The sequence below is a fragment of the Pteronotus mesoamericanus genome, unplaced genomic scaffold, assembly GCF_021234165.1.
Source record: "Pteronotus mesoamericanus isolate MK-2021 breed Mesoamerican mustached bat unplaced genomic scaffold, CSHL_Meso_final contig_116, whole genome shotgun sequence".
Lineage (NCBI taxonomy): Eukaryota > Metazoa > Chordata > Mammalia > Chiroptera > Mormoopidae > Pteronotus > Pteronotus mesoamericanus.
This window is the reverse complement of record NW_026555027.1, coordinates 30,279,412-30,304,142: the sequence shown is the minus strand read 5'-3', so window position 1 is coordinate 30,304,142 and position 24,731 is coordinate 30,279,412.

Genomic DNA, 24,731 nt, shown 5'->3' with positions numbered 1-24,731 from the left:
ACTATATCTATGGGACCAAACTGTTAGAATGAAAAGTTGAAGGAAGTGGCGAAAACTGTTCAAACTTTTTGATATAGTAAAGAAATTTCAAAACAATCAGATATTTAAAAATTTGTAGCAGAGTTTACATATTCACAACTTTCATGGGCATGTAAATAAAACTATATTATTTAAAATATCTTTATAGAAAATAAATATTCATACCCACATATCATATGCAGGCTCCAATCACTTTACCCCCACTTCATAGCTACTGATCCAATATCTTGCCTGGAGAATTGATCAAAAGACATTTCAGAATGAATCAAAATGGCTCTGTAAATACAGAAATACTAGGTTAAACTAATCTGATGTTTTTAATTAAGCTAGGAATGATAAGAGAAGTAAATTTTGTGAGAAAGATAATGAATTCTATTTTAAATATGTAAAATTTGATACTCATATTAATATGTCCAACTTGCAGTTAGTTGAAAGTATATATGTGAAATTTTGATAAAGACTTAAAATATACATTTTACTTTTCTTGTTCATTTATAATTAGAATCTTCATTTTAATCTTGATGGAATTGGCGAAAAATAAGATTTAAACCAAAATAATGGTTTCCCACTTCCAATTAAGTTATAAAGTCATTTAAATATTCATGGTCTAGTGTTGTTTCAAGATGACCTTATATCAGTCCAAAGGTTGATTTAGCTTTTTGGTAGCATTTTTAAAGCAAAAACCAACATTATTGAAATATTTATGAATTATATAATAAATGACTATATAATTACTTAGTCATTTTGTTTTTATATTGTAAATTGTCAGAATAAAAAGAATCAGATTTAAATATAAAAGAGTAGTGCTTTATAAAGGACATGGATAAATTATTTTTAAGAATTATTATTGGTCACCTCTGGTCAAGATGACAGCAAGGGAAACATGACTCACCTCCTCTCACAACCACATCAAAATTACAACGAAAATATGAAACAACCATCATTCAGAACCATTGGAAATCTAGTTAAACAGAAGCCTGACAACTATGGAATTAAAGAAACCACATCAATTCAGACTGACATGATGGGCAGAGATATGGAATGGGCTGGTCCCACATGCATATGTGATGGATAAAAATTTGGTAGGGATATATTGAGATGAGGAGTCCCAGGCCCACACCAGGCCTCCCTGCCCAGGGATCCAGTGCCAGGAATATAAGTGGCCATAACTTCTGGCTGCAAAAACCATCAGGGATTGACTCCATGGAAGAAACTTCCAGAGTCCCAAGCAGTTACCCTTAAAGAACCCACACATGGAGTTACTCCTACTCACTCCCTCTGAGCTCCAGCATTGGGGTAGCAGCTTGAAAGGCACCAGTGGCATGCAGGGAAGAAATGAAGTATCTGATATCAAGGTGGGAGCTGGAGGACAGCTTTCTCCTGGACAGAAATGTAGGTAGAGGCCATTGTCTCTTTTCTGAGCCCTTCCCCTACAGAACCACAGAGCAAGCAGGAGGGTGCCATATCTGAGAATCCATCAATGTTGCTCACACTGTTTGCCCCACCCTGAAGATCCCTTGAGACTCTATCCCACCCAACTTATAGGCCCACCCAAACTGTTAACAGTGACTTTTTCATATGAATGGACCGTCTTGGCTCATGCTTCACAATTTCTTAAATCCTATCAAATAAGCAGTAGCTAGCCTCAGTAAGCCCCTAGACCCCATACTTCTTCCTAAGTGACCCCAGGCCTGGCATTAGCAGCAGCCAGCCTAGATTCACAGCTTGGCTTTGCTTGGAAGTCTCTAAGCTCAGCACATGTAGCAGACATCTCATATTGCTTTATAGCCCAGGCAGAGTGGCCCCAGGCAAAACACAGGTGGGGACTGACCTTGGCCTGTACCACTTGGGAAACCCAAGAGTTTGTGCACCCAGTGGACAGCTACAGACTGTGTTGGAACACCAGCACTGTGCTCCTGCACAGCTGCTCCTCCACGGAGAACAGAGGTTGGTAGCCAGCGGTCACAGCCAATGCTTGCAGATGATTGTCCTAGGTATATCCCTCCCACTAACCTGCCAACAGGAATCAAGGCTCAGCTACAAGAGGAGGGTTCTTTCAGTTGACATAAAGGGCACACCTAAAATACTCAGCTTGGATGATAGGGGAGGCTGTGCACTGGACCTTACAAGATACTTATTACATTAGTCCACACTACCAAGATAGGGAGCGTAATACTTAATACATAGAAACAAATACAAGGAGGCTGCCAAAATGAGAAGACAACAAAACATGGAAGAATAGATGAAAACTCCAGAAGAAGAACTAAACAAAATGGAGATAAGCAGATGCAGGGTTTAAAATAATGGTTATAGCCCTTGCTGGTGTGGCTCAGTGGATTGAGCTCTGGCCTGTGAACTAAAGGGTCACTGGTTTGAGTCTCAGTGTAGAGCACATGCCTAGGTTACAGGCCAGGTCCCCAGCAGGGATGTGCAAAATGCAACCACACATTGATGTTTGTGTCCCTCTCTTTCTCCCTCTCTTCTCCCCTCTAAAAATAAATAAATAAAATCTTAATAAAAATAAATAAAATCTTTTAAAAAACCCAACAAAACCAAACACTGGATACTCAAGGAATTTAGTGAGGACCTTGACAGATCCATAAAAGAGATCCAGTCAGAAATGAAGAATACACTAAATAAAATACAGAAAAATTTACAATGCAATGGCAATAGAGTGGATATAGCTGAGAATCAAATAATGATTTGTAACATAGGAAGCAAAAAACAACCAGAGCAGCAAGAAGAAAAAAGAATCCAAAAAAAACCAATAGCGTAAGCAACCTCTGGGACAACTTCAAACATTCCGACATTCGTATCATAGGAGTTCCAGAATAAGAAGAGCAAGAACAAGAAACTATAAATATTTTTGAAAACATAATAAATAAAACTTCCATGATTTAGTGAAGTAACTAGACATGCAAGTCCAGGAAACACAGAAAGTCCCAAGCAAGATGGATGCACAGAGACCCTCTCCAAGATGCATCATAATTAAAATACCAAAGATTAAAGATAAAGAGAGAATCTTTACCAGCACAAGAAAAGCAGTTAGTTACCTGCAGAGGGGTTCCTGTAAGACTGCCAGCTGATTTCTCAAAAGAAACTTTGCAGGCTAGAAGGGATTGCAAGAAATATTCAAAATCATGAAAAGCAGGGACCTACATCCTAGATTGTTCTACCCAGCAAAGATATCATTTAGAATAGAAGGGCAGATAAAGAACTTCCTAGACAAGAATAAATTAAAGAAGTTCATCATCACCAAACCATTATTATATGAAATATTAAAGGTACTTTTTTAAGAAAAAAAGCAAAACTATGAACAATAAAATGGCAAAAATATTTATCTATCAACAATTGAATCTAAAAAACAAACTAAGCAAATAAGAAGAACACAGACAAAATCATGGATACAGAGAACATTTTGATGGCTGCCAGATCGGAGAAGGTTGTGTAGGGATGGGTGAAGAGGTGATTAAGAAGTACAAATAGGTAGTTGTAGAGTAATGTAATATGAACAATTTTGTGTGGTTTGCCTGAGTGTAGGGAGTGCTAAGTGGAGGGGTGGAAAAGGAAAATTGAGATAAGCATAATAGCATAATCAATAAAATTCAATTAAAATAAATAAATAATCCATTGTACATGCACACACATTTATTTGAATTATTTGTGGCACCAAAGCAATTTTCGTAGGTTAATTGTTATATATGTGCAAATTTGTATTATATAAATTATCTTTAATGTAGCTAGAACTCAGTTTTGATTTGTTCTCAATTTTTCTGTTAACTATAAAAATATGGATCAATTTTAGTTTAAGCATTCTTTATGGGAAGTATGTCAAAGTACTATATAAAATAGTATATAGAATTTTGTTAATTTTGCTTGACAGTAGGATAAAACCCACAATACCCACATCTGTGGGTGTCTAGCTCATTTTTTAAATTTCTATTTGTGTTTACCCTTAGCAATAGAATTTCTGGGTTAGATGAAAACTAGCAACTTTACATTAAAAAATTTGAGGAATTGTTAAACTGTTTTTCAAAGTGTCTCAATTTTAAATTACATCAGCAGTGTACAATGGTTCTGCTTTCTTTACATTTTGTCATACATGTTATTGTCTCTCTTTTTTCTTTTAGACATCCTAATAGTTAAGAAGTGGTATCTCATTATGATTTGGATTTTTTTTGGTTTTCCCTAATAAGCACTGTAAAATAACTTCACATGCTTATTGGTCATTTATATATCTTTGGAGAATTGTCTATTCAAATTCTTTGCCCATACTGCCATCTTCTCATTGTTTCCTCACCTGGTGGAAATTGGGTGAGAGAGAAGTACTCTGGGGTGCCTTTTATTAAGGCACTATTCTTATTCATGATGGTCCATTTTCATGACCTAACTACTTTTCAAGTAACTACTTGGGGGTTAGGATTCCAATATATTTATTTCATGTGTTTGGATGAGCCACAAACATTCAGTTCATTATACCATCCTTTCAATTCAATCATTGAATGTCTTGGTCATTGGAATTCCCCTATTTGGGAGGTTTTATTTCTCTTCATTTATTTATTTGATTATTTGTATCAGTATGGACTTACAGGTATATATTTTATATTTGAAATTATAATCCAATACTACTTTACTTACTTTTTGGCTTAAATTCTTCCAGAATTGGCCAGTTGGAGCTCGTTTAGTTGAGTTCTATTATCTCTTTGACATAACTCCATCATTGTGGGGGTCTGTTAAGAGTGACTTTGCTTTCTTGTACTACAAGATGCTTCAGGTTTATTTTTTGCACTTTCTACTGTCTTAGAATCAACTTTTTTCACTAAGGAAACCTAGCTCCTTTTATTGGAAAATGATATTAGAAACAAAGATCTGGATGTTAAGATTGTTCGTTGTTTCTAGGTTATAATTCCTTCTAGGCTCTGTTGGCTGAGAGAGCAAAGAAATATATATGTTTGTACTAACACGTCTATAAATATTTATATTATTATCTATATGTATTATGGCAAATGTGGCTTCACACTGATATGTTCAACTTTAACCTGTTATCACTTCTTACATTTCAGTAAATTACCACTCCAACAAGGAGAAACTATCCTTTTACCTAATTTAATTTCAGTATAAATTATCTGAATTGTTAATGTGCACCCTTACAGGAAAAAAATTATTGACTATCGTACAATGCTTCTGTACATTTCTTTTGTCTTTACATTATCTGGCTATTCATTTCCTAATTTATCTATGTCTACACCTTATTCTCCACCTCAGTGAGGATGTTATACATTTTAATACTGTTAGATTGCCTTTTTAATTTCTATGTTTTATTCTGAAATTCCATTCATCTCTGAAGGATTTTAAAATTTTGTATACATTCAGATTCACTGCTCATGTTATAGAACATAATATAGTGTTAAGTAATCACTATTACAGTATCATGTATATATGTACATCTATAGAAGTACATCTTTGTTGCTTCCAGTTTTGACCAAATATAAATAAAACTGATATAAACCTTCACATATATTTTAGTTTGGACATCAGTTTTGAAATCACTTGAGTAAATGTCTTGTATTGTAATCATTAGATTGTATGATAAGACTAAGTTTAGATTCACTAAAAAATTATTCAATTTGTTGACATGACATTGGTTAATGAAATTATATAGGCTTCAAGTGTACAATCCTATAATACGTTAACTGTATGTCATATTATGTGTTCACCTCTTAAATTCAAGTTCCCTTCCATCACCATTCATTTCCCCTTTACACTTTTCTACCGACCCCGCACCCCCCTTTTCTCTGGTAATCGCCATACTGTTGTCTGTGTCTATGAGTTATAATTAGCTTTATAAGAAAATGCTCAAATATCTTCCAAAGGGCCATACCATTTTGCATTCCCAAAAGGAGTGAATGAGACCTCTTGTTGTTCTGCTTCCTTGACAGAAATTGATATTGTCAGGTTTTGTTGTTGTTTGTTTTCTATTTTAGCCATTCTAATAGATGTGGAGGGTATTTCATTTTAATTTGAAATCTCCTAAAAATAAATGATGTTGTGTCTTTTAATGTGCTTATATGACATCTGTATATTTTCTTTGTGGATCATCTGCTCATTTTTAATTGGCTTATTTGTTTTATTATTGTTAATTTTAAGAGTTTTTTTCCACATCTCTATTTTGCAAATATTTTCTTCTACTTTGGGACTTGTGTTTTGAATCTTATAACAGTGTGACAGAGCAGAAGTGTTTAATTTTAGTAAATTCTAATTTATCAATATTTTATTTTATAGGTTACGTTTTTGGTGTATCACCAAAACCACAGGTCACCTAGATTTTCTATATGATTATTCTTCATTTTTCATAGTTTTGTGTTCTACACTTAGATATATGATCCATTTTTCATTAATTTTATGAAACATGCAAGGTGTCTGTCTATTGTTTATTTGTTTAGCAACTAGATGTCCAATTGTTTATTTTAGCATTATTTGTTGAAAAAAGTTTTTTATCTAGAGATTTATCTTTGTTCCTTTGTCAAAAACCAGTGACTTTATTTGTGTGAGTCTATTTCTGGGTTTTTTATTATTCTTTATTGATCTATATATTTATTCTTTCACCACTATCATGCTCTTTTAATTATCACAGCTCTGTAGTAAGACTTGAAATTAGACAATATGAATCCACTAACTTTGTTATCCTTCTTGATATGTTGTTGTCTATTCTAGGTCTTTTGCTTTCCCATTTTAGAATCAAGTTTTGTTGATATATACACAGTAGCTTGATATAATTTCATTGCACTGACTCTATAGATCAATTTAGTAGGAATTGACAATATTGAATCTTCCAATTCATAAACTAATTTTATTTTTGGATTATTAAAATTTTAAAATCTTTTTTGTAGTTTATCACCAATAAATAATGCACTATTTAGATTTATACCTAAGCATTTTTGGATATTATTATAAATGATATAGTGTTTTTTATGTTTCAAATGTCAATTATTCATTTCTATTATACAGGAAAACAATTGACTTTTTGAATATTCTCCTTGTGTTCTGGGACCTTGCTATATGTTGTAGAATTTTTTATCTTTCTTTCTGTGGGATTTTTCTACATAGACAATCATGTTACTTGTGAACCAAAACAGTTTTTCCTCAATATACAGACTTTATTTTATTTTTATTATTTTTTTGGCACAAAGTAGGTGGACTAGGTAGACTAAGTAAAGAAAATCCACCCTCATTCAACCCACTGAGTGCCTGAATAGGATAAAAAATCAAAGAATGAAAGAATTTTCACTCTCTGTCCTTGAGTTCATGTTCTCCTGCCCTTGAACATTAATGTGCCTGGTTCTGGGGCCATTGGACTTCAGGACTTAACACTGGTATCCCTCTGGATCTCAGGCCTTCCAACTTAAACTGAAATATACCCCTAACTTTTGTGAGTCTACAGCTTGTACATAGCATATCATGGCATATTTCAACATCCATAATAGTGTGAACCAATTTTCATAATAAATATCTTCTTACACATATCTATATCTATCTATCATCTATCTAATCTATCTATAATCTAATCTATCATCTCATATTGGTTCTGTTTCTCTGGAGGATACTGACTGATACACATAATGTTTATAATGAGAGGACTCAGACATGTAAGCTCTTCTGTTTAATACATACATATGCATACGTAACTAGAGAATTCATCTCAGGAAACATCTGAAAAAGTACTTTTAGAGAATGGAGATAAATACTTAAGAAATTATACATATATATATATATTTTTACTCTTTTTAAATAGGGAAACATACATATTTCAAACAGTAAAACCCTGATGACAAACATCAGATTATTATTATACTTTCTTTTTCCAGTGCTTCTTTGGGCAATAATGATGGAGACTGTGCTTTCATGCTCTTAAATGCACACGGAAGTTGTTAAGTGAATATTTGGTGGAAGATTAATTAATGCAATGGCACTGGAAGGTTTGAAATTATTTCCTGGTGAGCACTAAATTGAGATACAATCTCAGTTGAAAAGCCCTAATTTTTTGCTTGACAATTCCTTTATCAATTGAGGTAAATACCTTTGTTCTTAAGTATTTCCTCATTCAGCTTGGGAAATGTCCCTGTGTAGTTCAACTCTGCAGAAAGGAAATTAAGAGATTCAGTAAAGGCCTGTTTAGGTTCTGTTTCTGAAAAAAGAAATTCTACATCTACACAGTTTAAACTATCTGCAACCAAAGAATTTGCTGACTTCTTTCTCATCAAACTTCACAGAAAACCAATCACCCTGGATGTGGCACCTATGGTATCTTCAGTACAATAGATGAAGACTGCGTGATAGGAGCAATTTTTATTGACCTCTCTAAGGCATTAGTTTTAGCTGGCCATAAATTACCCCTACAAAACTTCAGGGATTTGAGGCCTTGTAGTGACTGCATAAAGTGGTTTGCATTAACTTGAGGAATTGTACAGGAAAGAAAGCAATGCGAGCATAGATTCAAGGGAATTACAAATGGGACGCCTGAGGGCGTATTTCATTTTCTCTACTTGACAATTATCTTAAGGCCAAAAGTGTTGTCTCCCCTGTGCACATGTATGCTGATGCTATGCTGTGCTTTTACAGAACACCACCAATGCCCTGGGGTAGCCCCAGCAGCCTGCGGTCAAACTTCTGAGCTGTTGTTTCTTCAGAAGCTTGATTCAAATAAAAGTTGATGCCAAAATCTAAGTCTTTTTCACCTCAAGGTTTCATAAATTTAGCGTCTCATTAATGATTAACAAGGTAACATCTGAACAGACTGAGTAAGCTTCATTTCTGGATTCCGACCTTCTATAGCTTCAGTTTTTAAATAGCACACCTTTCTGTCCTTTCAGTACCCATAAATTGTCTGTGTAAGAAAGGGTTCTGCTACTTAAATGTGATCACATCAGCTGGGGTTTTTTTTTTTGAGGGGGGGCAGGGAATAGAGAAGATGCTGGCTCCATACAAGCCTAGATATTTCTTGCTCAATTGCTGTCCCAGTGCACCTGGCTTGACAGGTGTCTAAGTGTCTCTTAGAGCCTCTTAGGAGTTTGCATTGTCCAATAGCTGTGGAAGCTGATAAAGCCATTGTGAAGTAGAAACTAGTGTTCTCATAGGCAGGACACGTCCAAATCTCAGAGGCTGGCGTCAGCCTGCTGGCGCAACCTCCAAAGCTAGAAAGGGAAGATTGAGAAAAGTATTCTCATCCAAAATGTGCACTTGCAAATCTAGTCTCAGATCATTACTTTAATTATCATAATGTATAAATGCACAATCTGATACTCAAAGGAGCCATTGAGATGGTCATTTTTCATAGAAAAGAGGTAAAATATAGAAATTACAAATCATGGAATGATACACGGAATGGTTCATTTAAATGACATTGTTTTTTTTTTTTTTCAAATAGGAAAACTGAGGCTCAGAAAACTTACACAACTTCTCCAGGCCATAGAGCTATTTTTAAGTAACTAATTTGGTATCAGAATGATAGCATTATAGTATTAGAAATTTAAGATATCTAGTAGAAAAGGTATCTAGTAGAAAAGACAAATACAAGATAAGGTATGAAATGAGACATAAGAGAAACATTTTGAAAAAACAATGCCTATTCATTGTCCAAATATTTTTCTCTTCCTTTTTGAAAATATTCATTAACAGCTTAAGCAGACCATCTTCATCACAATATTTAAATGTAATGCAATAAATAAGTGTGAAAAATTTTGATCCTTCATTGAAACTCAGACCTGTCTGCTGATTCATGTTGAATTTTAAAGCCCTGCCTTATTTTAAAGCTAACATTAATGGTGACAGAGATTGTGTGTGTGTGTTTGTGTGTGTGTGTAGCAGTATAATTGAATAATATGCTGAAAAAAATCAGAATTTTGAGTCTAGAATATTAGACATAAAAATTTCTGAAATTTAAACTAATAAAAAGGAGCAGATGTTTTCATTTATGCTATTTCAGGTATAATCTCTTATTTCTAAACCAGATCAAACTTCCATTTCCAAAAAAATGATCAATAAACTCACATTCACCAAGATGATCAATAATACATAAATAGTTCTTTGGTTATGAAGTTTTTTAATCAGAGAAAAAGAGAATTATAATTTCTGAAATTTAGGAAACCTGCGTGCTGCTCAGAAACATCTTTTGTGGAGGAGTTTTGTGTTTGTGGAGGTGCATTCCCCATTTTCTAAAAACATTGCATATCAGGGAGGACTGAAACATGTATTTATTTATAAAAAGTTGTGTATTAATTCTTACATGTTTAAACTTCAGTCACCTTCAAAGTACTCTCCATTTGATATAATACACCTATGAAGATGCTTTTTCCACTGTTCAAAACAGTTTTTGAACTCATCGATTTTGGGGCGGTTTAGTGTTTCTGCCATTTTTTTGTTTCACACCTTCTACGTGACAAAATGTTTCTCTTTGAGGATATTTTTCATTCAGGGAAATGAAAAAAAATTCGCTTGGGAAAGATCAGGTGAATAGGGAGGATGGAGCATGAGGATCAGGACATTTTTGGTCAAAAACTGCTGGACACGCAGTGCGGTGTGGCTCAGGTGGGCTCGTAAATCACCAATCATGAAATGAGCTAAGGTGTGTAGTCTGTAAAAACAATTCACTGAAGTCAGATGCAGCCTCTCACAACAACTCCAGCTGGCACACAGATAGAGATGGGTTCCTAGAACACTTGCCTAGTAGACGAAGACTGTGCTACAAGGCACTCACCCCCGCAGAAGATAATTCTGGTTTTTTTTGGTTCCCCCTTCATAAGTGATTGTTGACAGTACTTCCTGCAAGCAAGCCAGACCCACTGGAAATCCCAGAGACAAAATGCCAAAGCACAGAATGAAGGCAACATGGGGCTGATGAAGATAACTTTGGGGGGAGATGCAATTTTGTGTTCCTTTGCTTGACTCATTCTCTGGTCTTTTGCCTTCTCTCCCCCCTCACTCTGCTATCCTATATTTTCAGACCTCATAACTTTTAGCCTCTTTTCTTTCTAGTTGAACTATAATTTCTGGCTACTTCTCATATACTAATTGTACTTTGCTCTCCCTCTGAAATGGCTGAAAATATTTCACTTGTTAGGTATTCTTATTTATAGGTTCCCATGAAAGTCTTTTCCATCCTTTAAGACACAGCACTTTCTGTGTGAAGGTTTTCACAATCATACTGCACAAAATATTCTCCATCATTTGAATCTTCAGTTATTTATTTACATCAATTATAAAGAAGTACAAGGTCTGGTAACATAATTTTTCCATGCTTTATTGCCTATATTGGATTGTGATTGTGTTGAAGAATGGAGATGGGACGGCATGTTTTTAACTCATACAGAATCTTTGACAGTGCTTTAGACATGGTCGCCACTCTAACCTCCACTGAAAAGTAGATGACATTGATGCAACATGAAGTTGTCATCCAACCTGAAAACATGAAGATAATAGCATTTCCTGACTTTATAAATATTGAAACCCTGCATAAAAGGCACATCAACTTCTCCATTGTCACATTGTAATGAAAAGTATATATCTTATTTTCCTTTATGATATTTGTAAAAATATAACAAGCAGTCTCTTCTATAATGGCAAAGAAACAAACAAACTTGGCATTGTCAAAGTATGATTTAATAGATGGCATCTCCAACTATAATTGCTGCTTTATATCATAAGTGTCAATTTGAAGTAAACTGTTGTTAATGTCAGCTAAAATATATCATGGAATCTAGAAAATCATAATGTTGAAAAATTAACCTCTTAAAAGAGTCTGACTTTATGTTTATCGTTTCTATCTATGTTTTTGATGATGTTAAGCTAAGAAGTAATGCAAAGACTATATTCATCCTTGAAGTGGATAGGATTTCTAGAAGATTTTGGCAGCCCCAATTTGTCTTGTGGAATTTCAGTGACAGCTGTGTGTTTTGATTTTGATGGGTGACATGTTTCTATAACTCCCTTTGAAATGTAGGAAAAATTTTTTTTAGTGATCATGGCATTTGTTGAAACTTTATGTATTTGGTATCTGTGTGTGTGCGTGGAGTGTGTTTATTGCTTCCAAGTGTTTCAATTGGTTAGCTGATCAAGTAGCATTGTTCTTGGATCATATTGTTTGTTTTCTGTAATATACCATACAGTCAAATGGAAATTTTGGGATTGAGTCTGTGCAAATGTAATAGAGCAAAGCTTAATTAGTTTCCATAACATCGAGTCACTGCCTTAAATATATTCCCAGCTTGCTCCACTCAAAAACTGATGAAGAAATGTGTCCTCTGTTGTATTGTGTACACTGTAAGTTCTGAATAAAAAAAAATTTTGACAGAGTGAATAGAAAAGTGAAAATGATAGCTGAAGGTCATTCTTACAATGATCCTACAAAGTAGTTATTGGGAATACACAGCTCCAAAGTGATTAAGCTCTGTAAGAATGTAGGACTCTTAAACATATTGGAGATTAAAATATATTCCTGAATAAATGATTATCCTGCCACTTTCAGTCTAATCAGAATTTGAGCATGTTCCTTAGAATGTGTTGAATGTGCTTGGCTTGGAATTATGAAAGTTAGTGTGAAAAGTCTGATGTAGGTTTATATGTAAAGTTGGAATGTTGGATTAACACAGTGGAGGAGAAGTTGTGTTGAAAAGGGTTAAGGTTGAGAGTTGGAATCATTATTCTGAAGGTTACAAATTCTTTTAGTATATATATGTTAATAAATTACTTATCTATGTGTTATAAAAGGATTTATACTATATGATGATCTTTTCTCATGCATTATGTTATTTCTCCATATTCTTCACAAAGACTCTTCTGTTTTAATTAATCAATATTTTATTATTAGTATTTTGTTTAACCTGTTGTTTAGAATATTTTTAAATTCCATATTTCTAAAACATTTTTATCCTTTTAAAACTGATTGAAAATCTTTGAAAGTTAAAATATATTAAGATTGATTTTCTGGGATATGGTTAACCTATCATATGGGTTATTTGTGTCCCACCCAAAATTCATATGTCAATGTACTACCTTTAGTATCTCAGAATGTGACTTTATTTGGAGATAGGGTCTTTGGAGAAGTATGCAAGGTAAAATAAGGTTATTAGGATAGACCCTAATTCAATATGACTGGTGTCTTTATAATAGGAAGGTATTTGAAGAAAAGCATGTGTACAGAGACAATGCCATGTGAACATGAAGACAGCCATCTATCTATAAGCCAAGAAGAGAGGCCCTGAACAGATCCTTCCCTCACATCCTTCAGAAGAAACCAATCTTTCCAACATCTTGATTTCATACTTCCAGACTCCAGAACTGAGAAATAAATGTATTTTTTATACCACTCAGTCTGTGGTACTTATTTATTGCATCTTAGTAAACTAATACACATATTATTAGTATATTGTGGTGTACTTCATTTGAGTCTATTTATATAGATACCTCACAAGTACAGATATGCATTTATAATTTTACATCCAGCTACCTATGTTAACACTGTACATAAAGTATTTCCTGGCCACTTGAAAAAGGGTTAAAGAAGTGATTGTTGACTGTTACTCTCATTCTACTGAGAATGGTTAAAGTTTGAAATTGTAAAAATAAGAGAAGAAAAAGTATTAATTGGATATGCAAGCTATTTCTGCTAGCATGCTTTTAGCTAAGTACTAGAAAGTCAAACTAAAAGTGGCATATTTACCCACTTTTTACTACTCACAAGTATTTGGTCATTTATTTTCTTACATGATAAGAAAATAGAGGTAGGCAGGATCCATTGTTGGTTAATTCAGCAGTTCGAGGGCCTTGTGAGGAACCCTGTTCCTAGCACTATCCCTGTTTCTGCTCTGACTTGTTCAGCATGTCAATGAGTTCCCTTTATGTTTACATGGTAGCTGCACCGCTTCCAGGCATCACATGCAGATTCCATGACTTATGTTTAAGAAGAGAACATTCTCCTTCTATATATCTTATTTTTTTAACCAGAAATCCTTTCTGAAAAGTCCCACAGAAGTTTGCTCAGCGTCCATTAACCAGAGTTGGGTCCAGTGCCCAAGACGCAACTACTCACAATTATGGTAAATGAAGTCACCATGATTGGCATGGGCCAATCAAATTCTTGTTCTGGATTTTGGTAATTCTTGAACTCTACATGGGTCTGTTAGGGAGAGAATTGGGAATGGCTGTTGATTAGGCCACAGAATTAGGAGGTCCCCCTGCCCCCCGCAGCCTCATTAAAATGGTCAAACTATTTTAGAATTGGCACAGTAAATTGTAGCACACAGTCTTGTAATCAGGTAATGAATAAGCAGTTGGCAATGTGTAAGATGTCCACACTTATATCTGGGTGTACTCGTGTCCTGAGGCACTTTCAGAGCATGGGGTAATGGTTGCTCAATGACCATCTATCCAAAGGAACCAAACAACATGAGGATCTGCCTGGGGACACAAGCAGCTAAAATTGGTTGGAGTCATGCAATATGCATTGAGTTTGGTCAAGAGAGGAAGTTGATCATAAGCCCAGGCAGAGTGTAATGGGCTCAGGACAGAAGAATGAATGAGGCTAGGTCACAGTAAAGGATCTGGATAATAGCCCCATCTCAGCTGATGTGGTTTTTTTTTTCATTCTTAGCCTGTATGCATTATCGAATAGATATTTTCTTTGTTGCCACAATGTAGCAGTCCCTTCAGTAGTATAACAATATGATTCTACCATAAAAATAAAATAAAAATAACAAAGAAAAAACTGGGAATGGTGAAAACAGGGGAAAACTTCAGGTGCCAGGAATTTTATTTTCTTAGCATGTATTTTAATGTAAGCACTCGGATGCATTATGAACCTCTAGTGGCTGCGAACTCAGATGTTCATGCTGGCTGACAAAATGCAAGAACCACAAGACACCTTAATTACAGTTAGAAGCAAAATTTACAGTCAGGAAGTGATAAAAATTGAGGTGACAAGAAGCCTCTTTACTTCTCTCTTTATATCTGTCTCTCTCTTTTTCAGAAGATCCAGGATGGGAATGGAAAGTATTAGTAAAAAGAAAAAGGCCTAGTTGCAATATATTCATGAAATGCTATGATGAATAAATTCCTGCAGTAGATGATAAATACTTTATAGGGGAGTATTCCTAGCCAGTAGTCAGTGAAGTAGGTCTAAATATTAGGCCTTTGAGAAAATGTCTAGAAAATGCCCCTTTTCCTTTTGTGAATGTAATAACTACAATACAGAGGGACCTTCTTTTAGGTGGCAGGGGAGGGAGACAGCAGGTTGAGTAGCCGTTTATTTTCTGAGCTGGTTTTAATTCCTGTACTATATTTTTTGGATCAGCTATCCAACTGAACATGTATCATTAAATTTCCTTGAAATAGAGGACATATCACAAGAAGAAGTGTATAAACCTGGACATAAGATGGTGGAATGTAGAATACAGAGAACAGAGGTGATAGCTATCATTTTCGGGGATCCTCACTGAGACTTTACCATAAATCACCCACATGACATCAACTGCCTTCACTTAGGATGCTCTGAAAGATAATGTTTAAGATAAGATATTATTATAGGTATCAGAGATTATTATCGACTCTGTTTTTTTCAGTGTACTGCTGCTGGATGCTGGCAATTTGCCAGTATCAGATATGCCATCTGGAAAATTTATTTTTAGCTTTCTATCCAATTACATTCTTTTCCTTTTTTGTCATCTTTTTGGAGTACAGTGACTATATCTTAATCCTGTCTTCATTTATTTTTTTAAATCTTAATCCTGTATTCATTTATTACGTATACCACCTTATTTCAGAAAAGATTTAAGAAAGATAAAGAAACAAATTAATATATTCTAAACACAATTATATCTCTCTTATTACTTAGGTTTGTGATTTTTTTAAAATATAAAATTTATCACATGACTTGCTAGAAATTATCCAGGTTCTTTTTCATTTTCTTTTAGATTGTCCCTGCTCTAATTAGTGGGTTTGTAGTGTTTTATAGAACTGACAGATCAAATATTAACATTTACAAAGGATCAGTCAAATTTCAAAAGTGTCATAGGTCATGGCTGTTCACATTTTGAAGAAAGAGTCTCTCTGAAAACAGAAGAGACTTGAAAATTTCAAAAATAAGAGTGTGGATCTTCTACATAATAAGAAAGCCAAGAGGAGCAGCAATGTGGGAAATTCTTTGTTTCTATTGATGCTTTTATCACACCATATTACCATTTTCTGTGTATATAGATATTTGTTTTTGTTGGTTTGTAAGATGAGGGAGTGTCCATTTGACATTAATTGATATTACAGACATCCAAATCATGGAATCATAGTGCTTGTCATAGAGTGGTCTTTTAATAAACAGCTACTGAGTAAGTGAAAAAGACAAAAGAGAGCATTTGTCCAAAAAGGATCTGAAGCTATAGGCTGAGATGACGACAGACATTCTTTACCTAGAGGATTTATTTCCTGTGGCAATGAAGCCAGGCTTGCAGGGGCGGGAGTGGGGGGCTCCTTATACTCCATAAGCCAGACAGAGAAGTAGTTACCTCATTGACCTTCTATGTGAAGAAGATACTCAGTTGGGAGTGAAACAGACTTGGTTCTACTTTATCCACTTCACATCCAGAACCTCTCAATGTGTCATAAAGAGACAGTAGCTCTTTTGTTGGACCCTTTGCTCTGAAGTTTCAATAGCATTTATGTAGCTACTTGAAGTTGTAGTCTCACAATCTGTCCTCATAACGAAAATCCCTCAGGTAAAGGGCCTAATTAAATATACATGGATTTTCCTTTTGGCAAAGGACAGCCAAGTACCATTCGTTCACATTTGGTTAAGGACAAGAGTATTTCAATTTCAAAAAGAAATGCATTTTGTTCTAAAATAAAATATGGCACCTATGAAATCATGTAAGATGTAATTTAAGAAACACCAGCTCAGTATTATAACAGGATTTTCTTATCAAGCTCTCTCCAGATGCTGCAGCTGTCACTTAAGCCATGCCAGTGTCTGGTGTCATGCCAGTTTGATGTAAGTTGGTTCCACTTGTCACCCTTTCAATTTCCCAGCCAGCCTCAATTTTAAAGGGCATATTAGCATTATCATAGCAATCTTAAAGATGTGTCTTGGCTTGACTTTAAGCCCGTTTTGTTTCTAAGTCACAAAGTATAATGAAATACCACTGAGCTAAAAGGGATTTTATTGTCTATATATGACATCAAAGGCTCTAATCTCTGACCAAAGAAATTGAAGGATTTTACAAAGGTTACTCCATGAAACATACTGCAGTATGGCATCAAAGAGAATGAAAGGTGCTTTAGAACATACCAGATTAAATAGCAGGTAGAGATATATGTTTCCTTACACACATTTTGCAAAAACCATGCCTATCAGGGGATCAGAAAGAGTTTTAATGGAAGTCTTTAGGAGATTACAGAACTGTGAGACAAAGTAGAAAAATCTGAACATAAATGCACTCTAAATTAAATTATTGAATAGTTAAAACGCTCTGTCAATTATTAATGGCAAATCTCAAGCTTGCCTAAAATACAGATGTTTATATGTCAGCATCTTCAGATTCTTTCTGTTTGGATGTGTTGCTGCTTTAAAACTACATTCAACTTAAATTTCAGAGAACTTTGTTTTAAGATAAATGGAAGTCTCAAAGAGACTGTTAGTTGCTAATAATATTATTCAATAGTTTTAGTCATTACTACAAGATCTATATAACATTTAAATGTAAAGACAGCCAAGATTTTTTAATCCTTTGGAGTGTATTCTTTTTATCTTCTCTCTGATATCTCAGATACTCAGAGCTATACTTTTTTTTTTTCCATTCACAAAATGGAGATAATACCTACTTCATTGAGTTTTTGTCAGGGCATAGAATAACTAAACCCTTGGTAGAGTGTGAGGAATACAATAGACCCTTCACAGTGCCTGGAATCTCAAACATACATGTGAACACACATGCACATATATACACACATGCCCTTTATGCAAATCTCCAACAGGAAAACTTAACTGCAACTGCTTGTGTGGTTTGGTTAATTTTGAGAGTTAATCTAAATTTATTTAAAAATCATTAGGATTCAGCCCTGGCTGGTGTTGCTCAGTGGATTGAACACTGGCCTGCAAACCAAAGGGTTGCTGGTTCGATTCCCAGTCAGTGCACAAGCCTGGATTGTAGGCCAGGTCCCCAGTGGGGGGAACACATGAGAAGAAACCACACATTGATGTTTCTCTCCCTCTCTTTCTCCACCCCATCCCCTCTGTCTAAAAATAAATAAATAAAATCTTAAAAAAATCATTAGGATTCTGAATTGTATTATGAGGAGATAACGAACCTTTGCCCTGGTGAGAAAATAGGAGAGCTTTGTGTTTTTCCTTGTAACATAATAAAAGTGAAGTTTCAGAGCTGGGATATCATCAGATCTATAACTCCCCAGCCCAGCATTGAAGCAAAATACATCCCCAATATACAGAGCCCATAATTGCCTATTGCCCTCAGGTGGTCTTAGAACAGTAAATAGCACCACATCTCAAAGGGCTATAACAAGGCAAAGGGAGATTGGAACACGTTGTGAAAATAATTGTTTACATATTAAAGACTTAGTGAGGAGCCATTAAATTACTTTTGCACAACCAAGTATGTGTTCAGATCTGTGTTTTAGAGAGATGAGTCCCTCAGCTACACCATAGAAGCTTCAGAGTAAGAGGAAATTAGTACCCCCCAAAAAAGTATAAAAGTAGTTAGAATACTATTTTGTTGATATATGTCTATTATAATGTCTATATAGGAAATTAGTAGAAGGTAGTGGTTAAAGGCTTTGTCCCTAAATCCTGGGTTCAAATCCTGATTCTACCCTTACTAGTTGTAGGAGCTGGGCAAATTACCTAAGTTCTCTGTGACTGTAACTCAGGTTTTCGTTGTTGTTGTGTATAAAACATTAGTAGCTACATTATGGGGTTGTCATAATGACTAAGTAAATTCACAGACACGAAGTTCTTGAAATTCTGCCTGCTGTATTGTACACCCTCTGTTGTTATACATTGCATAAGGGCATGCACTAGAAACGTCACATGACTGACAGTGCATCGTTTGCCTTGGTGGAAAGGTGGGTAGTTTATGTCTTAAATTGGTGGGACACAAATCTAATTTGCTTGAGCTCCTTACATATCGTGCCTAGCCCTTTTCTGTTTGCAGTTTGAGATCTGCATATAAACATATGACAGTGTAGATTAATAAACCTTCAGATTATGAACCATGACAATGCCAATGGCATGAGTTCATTGTGAACACAACGGGAAAGTCACCTAAGCCCTCCGTGTCTCCACTTGGTAATTCTGGTCTCACAGAATTGTTTGGAGGAGTAACTGGTGTACTATATAGGAAAGTGCTTAAAAAATGAGGAGTGTTCAATTCACTTTAGTGGAATTTGAATTTCACCCTCATTGTAAGGGAAGAAAGAGAAAACTATATCAAATTTGAGGCAAATGTACTTTTCAAATATAATAATCCCAAACCTAAGGAAGTTATGTTTAGTCTGGTTCAGGACTTAACAGTCCATTTCTCCCACTAGCTGGGATTTTTGCCAACATGAGCAGCCCTGGAATTGGAAGGCATCTGTGCCAGTTTGGCTTTACCTCTAACCAGCAGTCAGACTGTGGGCAGGCTCTCTCAGGGTCTTCCTTTAGAGTCTGTAGAGAATGTCTTCCTTATCACATTTTAAGCTTGTGAGGAGGACAAAATGTGGTTTCTTAAACCCTAAATATTTGTGGACTTTCATCCCTGGTGTCAGTAGCTCCCCACCAGGGGCCTTGGTCATGGGAAAAGGGTCTTTCTGTCTGATGAGAAGAGAACTGCTTGCTTCAGAGTAAAACCAGGGACTTGATACGAGAACCCAACTGAACTTCTTGACCCTTTTCTTTACCAGCCATGTGACTTTTAGGCAAACCAGTTCATCTCTCAGGCTTGCATAGACTATCTGGAAAAAGGAGACAATAATATTTACCTTTGAGAAGTATATGATAAATTGCTCTCATTCAAGTGTCAAACTTTGTAAATTATAAAGAGCTCAGAGAATTGATTTTCTCATCATGCCGACAAAATCAATTTGTATCGGTAATTCACTTCTGCAGATGCTGATGATCCAAACAGATAACTCTGTTTAGGATGTTGTTGATGGGTTTAATGGAGGTGTTCATAGCATTAGAATATGTGCGCCGTAAACCCCACGGGGGTGGATGTCCACAGATAGGAATAGGTTGGATCTGTCAATGTATCTGGTTGTCTTGATAAGCATGGCCTCTGTGTCACACCCAGGCTAGCATTCGAAGTTGTCTTGCCTGGGATAGATTGAAGATTCTTTAATATAAAGCTCTTCATAGACCCAGTTGTTTATTTTTAATTGTATTTTTTTAAACTACTCTGAGTGCTAGAAAGAAAAAGTAGTTCATTTAATGAAAAAGGGCATTTATCTCCTAGCCCAATTTCCATTGATGTCCATTACAATTCTTGAAGTTATTAGTCCTTTATTCACATTATTATTCTTTAAAATAATTGTATGATTCCTTAAGTTTCCAGTTTTAAATATTTCCCTTCTTATTCCTACTATTTTAATTAGAATTTAAAATTTACCTCTCCTTTATTATCTATCACATCCAAACAGATGTCCCCTTCATGTATCTATAAAATATAGCCACGATTCACTTTTGGTTAATTCCATACACACAGGTTTTCATCACCAAAAAATATAATTTTTTTGTTTGTTTTTATTGCTAAGCTAAGTGGTATACTACGAGGTCACTTCCTTTCTTGAAGAACTTGGTATTTTTCCTGCAATTATCTGGCTCTTTTACTTCCTTTGCCTGGCACTCCTATTGTGCAAGTTTGCCACAGAGACATACCTGTCCAGTCATCCGTCAGTCTCAACCTTTCTTGTTCCTAGTTATGCCCCAGGAATTCTTCCTTGCTTATCTGGCCTAGTCTGCAACCAAACTGTTATCCTGGCTCTTTCTTTTGTGTCATTATTGAATCTCTTTACCTTCCTTCTGTGTTTGGTTGTTGGTTCTTGGACCGCATGTCTTCCCCATTCCTGATTTATTCTGGCTCCTCTTATTACTGAATATACTCTTAGTGTTCTCTTTCTCTGTATCTGCCTTCTATCCTTTAGACCAAGAAGTCATTTGCTTGCAACAACTAGTTCGATCATTTGCAGGCAAACTGGAAAGCAGACTTAGATGTGCCCATGACAGATACAATATTTTTCTTGCAAGAGAGTATTGATCTTATAATGATAGTGACTGAAATACTCATTGGTGTCTTCAGATTGTACCTGAAATTGCTCAGTGGAGCAGACCCTATGTCAAAGATCTATAACTTAAATTTACTATAATTTTCTTTTGTTATCTTAATAGTTGCCATGTTCCAGGTTATCTGTAATTCATTTTGATTGTTTAAAAGAAGGTTTTGGATTTTTGTGTGCTCATATGTTATAGGTATATTTAAAAAATATAATGAATAAAATCTAACAAGCAAAGAGAAAATGTAAAACATTGTTTCTGTGACTGGTCCTGCAATGCCAGAACTCCAAACTGAAAACAGTTGACTATTAACAGCTTGAAAAAGAAAGGTTTTGTTAAAAAGCAATAACAAACCTACCAATAATTTAAAAGTTAAATTTTGGCAAAATGTAAAAATAATGATTATTAAAGTCTGTTTATTTCTTCTAGGCTGTAAATTTGGGACATTTAGAAAATATGAGAAGCTAAGAATAATGAATGCATAGCAGCTAATAGTTTGGGCTTATCTCTCAAGTGTGGTAAGAAAAGCATTGTAAAGTTTGATTCAAGGATATTACCAAATTCCTATAGTGAATTATAAAAGCAGTTCTGTACGAGCTTTCTGAATATAGTATTTACCTTGTGAAGATTTTTTTTAAGAGTCTGTGTAATTAGAAGGGTCAAGCATAAGAAAAGGGATAGATTCAGACTGTTTTATATCAAAGAGATTGTTCCACTAGGCAAGTGAGCAAAGAATAACTGCTGATATTCTCAGATAGCACTAACCATTGTCACTCCAATAAATTTAATTGAAATAAAAGAATGGAAGGATGGTCAGTTTATGCCATCTCACAGCCTGCAGCCTTTATTAATGCAGTTTAATAAATATTTATTGAAGACTAACTGTGCAAAGCTCTGTGCTAAATACTAAAGATCACCAAGATAATAAGGAACATCTATTCATTCCCAAGATGCTTAAAACCTAATGGGGCTGACCAATGTTCACAAATAGCTATGAGACAAAGTAACCAGTGTAGAGAATTTAGTCAAGTGCCATATACATATAAAGAAGAGACAGTTTAGTTGTGACTAGGGAGTTTCAGAAAAGCTTCAAAGAGGAGATTAATTCTGTGTTTTGAATGATAAAAGGGTAATTCACAAGGGAAAGAAATTAAGGAAATATTACAATTTATATTTATATTGACTCTGCCTACAGTATTCTTACAATGGTTTTTTATTGATGTTATTGTTACTGTTGTCACTTTACAAACGAGGACACTGAAAAGTTACTTGCTTAAATTCTTAATTGCTATAAGTGATTAGGAATGGCACTGTTGAAAATCCAATCTGATGATGGTTTTCTGTATAAGCCACTCACGATGTGACAGTTGTCAGAGACCTAGAAATGTCAGTCTCACCAAATGAGATTCTGTGTACAGCAGAGCGTTTCTTTGATTCTAACCTACCTCCGGAATGACTCTGTAAGTTATTCTCCACAGTGAATATGGATGGTCTACAGGAGTGCTCGCCAGTCTTCCCCGTCACCTGGATGACCCAGAAAACTGTTTTAAGAACACATTTTCCAGCCCCCATCACCTCTAAATATCCCTGTCTATTTCATCAGAAAAACTGTGGCTGGTTTTAACAGATCAGTATTTTTAATTGCTCCTCAGATAACTAAAATTATCTGCTGAAAATGGAACACACAGTTCAAAAGAAGAAAATGAGAAATGTAATAATTTTTAAGAAAATCATCATCCTTTTCCAGTATAAAACTGTATTATTTCACTTCTATATGTAACTGATGTAGTTACAAGAGACACTGATCTGAAAGCATAGATCACAGTGCCATATGATAAACATTGGACACATCTGATTACCTAGTCATTTCAGGTAAGAATGAGCACATATTTCTATGACGTATTTCTAAAAAAGAACTCCCTAAAATCCAAAATGTTTCTTCATTGGCTACTCTCAAGGTATTACCAATGTCATTATGATTCTAATTCTTGTGTAAACACTTTATTTATATACACATGACTTCTCTGATTAAAGAAGAAAAACAATTACAATGACATTTATGTGGTGTGTATTTTTAAAAGCATATTCTCCTTGTTTTGAGGAGTTTGAGGGTTTGCTTACCTGAATATGTTATAGAACCTGTAATCAAAAGAACTGTTAATGTTATTGGGAATAAGAGAAATGTAGATAGTAATAGTTTATAAAAGGCAATGATTCCATTTCTATGTAGAATGTAATAAAAAAATAACAAACAATAGAAACAGACTCATAGCTAGGAAACCAACTGACAGCTCTCAGAATCAGGGGATTTGTGGGACTTGTTGAAAAAGATGAAAGAATAAAGTGAAAACAAAAAGCCTCATACACACAGACAACAGCATGGAGAGTATCAGAGGGGAGGAGAGGAGGGGAAATGTAGAGGAGGATAAAGGCAGATGAAGGGTGATGGGAGAAGACTTAACTTTGTATGGTGAACACACAGTGCAATATATAGGTGATGCATTATAGATCCGTACACCTGAAACCTATTTAATTTTAATAACCAATGTCACACCAATAAATGCATTAAAAAAGGCAATAGCAAACAACTCACCAATAACAACAAGATTTCGCTGCCTTGGAATGTATTAGGCTTGGATCTGCTCCTGTAGAGGGAACTGGCTCTGCCAGTCATAACCCTTGTGTGGCATTACTTCAATCATTTTTTTCTCTGATTCTCAGTTCCCATCAGAGATCCTGGGTAGGTCCCATCAGGAAACACAGATTCCAAAACTTCACAAACTGCGAAGTGTGGTTATTGTACAAACTGTACGATAATGAGGAGATGTTGATAATGATGATAACAGTCACATATCAAAAAATAAATGAATAAAACAAAGAAATAAACACATACCAGAACTATAATTTTTCATGAACAGACACAAAATAACATTTAATCAGAAGTGGTTCAAGAATGTTTATATGATCATTGTTTTATACTCTTCAAGCATAAACATGTTTATATGATAGTTGTTTTATATGCTGTAAGCAAAAGAGATTACAGACAAAACTGGAAGAACTGATCTGGGTTACATGTTTTAAAATCAAATTTTGTTCTATATTTGAAAAAATCTTATTTTCCAATAAGTAAAAAAAAATACATATATTTTGCTTCTGACTCCCAAGACAAAACTTATTAGTTGATATTTACTTATACTGAATGACAAATTTGTTTTTAGAAAGAATTTAAAAACACCTGATTACATTTTTAAACTTTATTTTTGTTGCTGACACTTTTATGTTACTCACGTCCTCATTTTCCCTCCCCCTTTGCCTCCCCCCTCCCCCTCCCCCCACACAGCCCCCACCCCCGCCCCTCTGGTCATCACCCCACTGTTGGCTGTGCCAA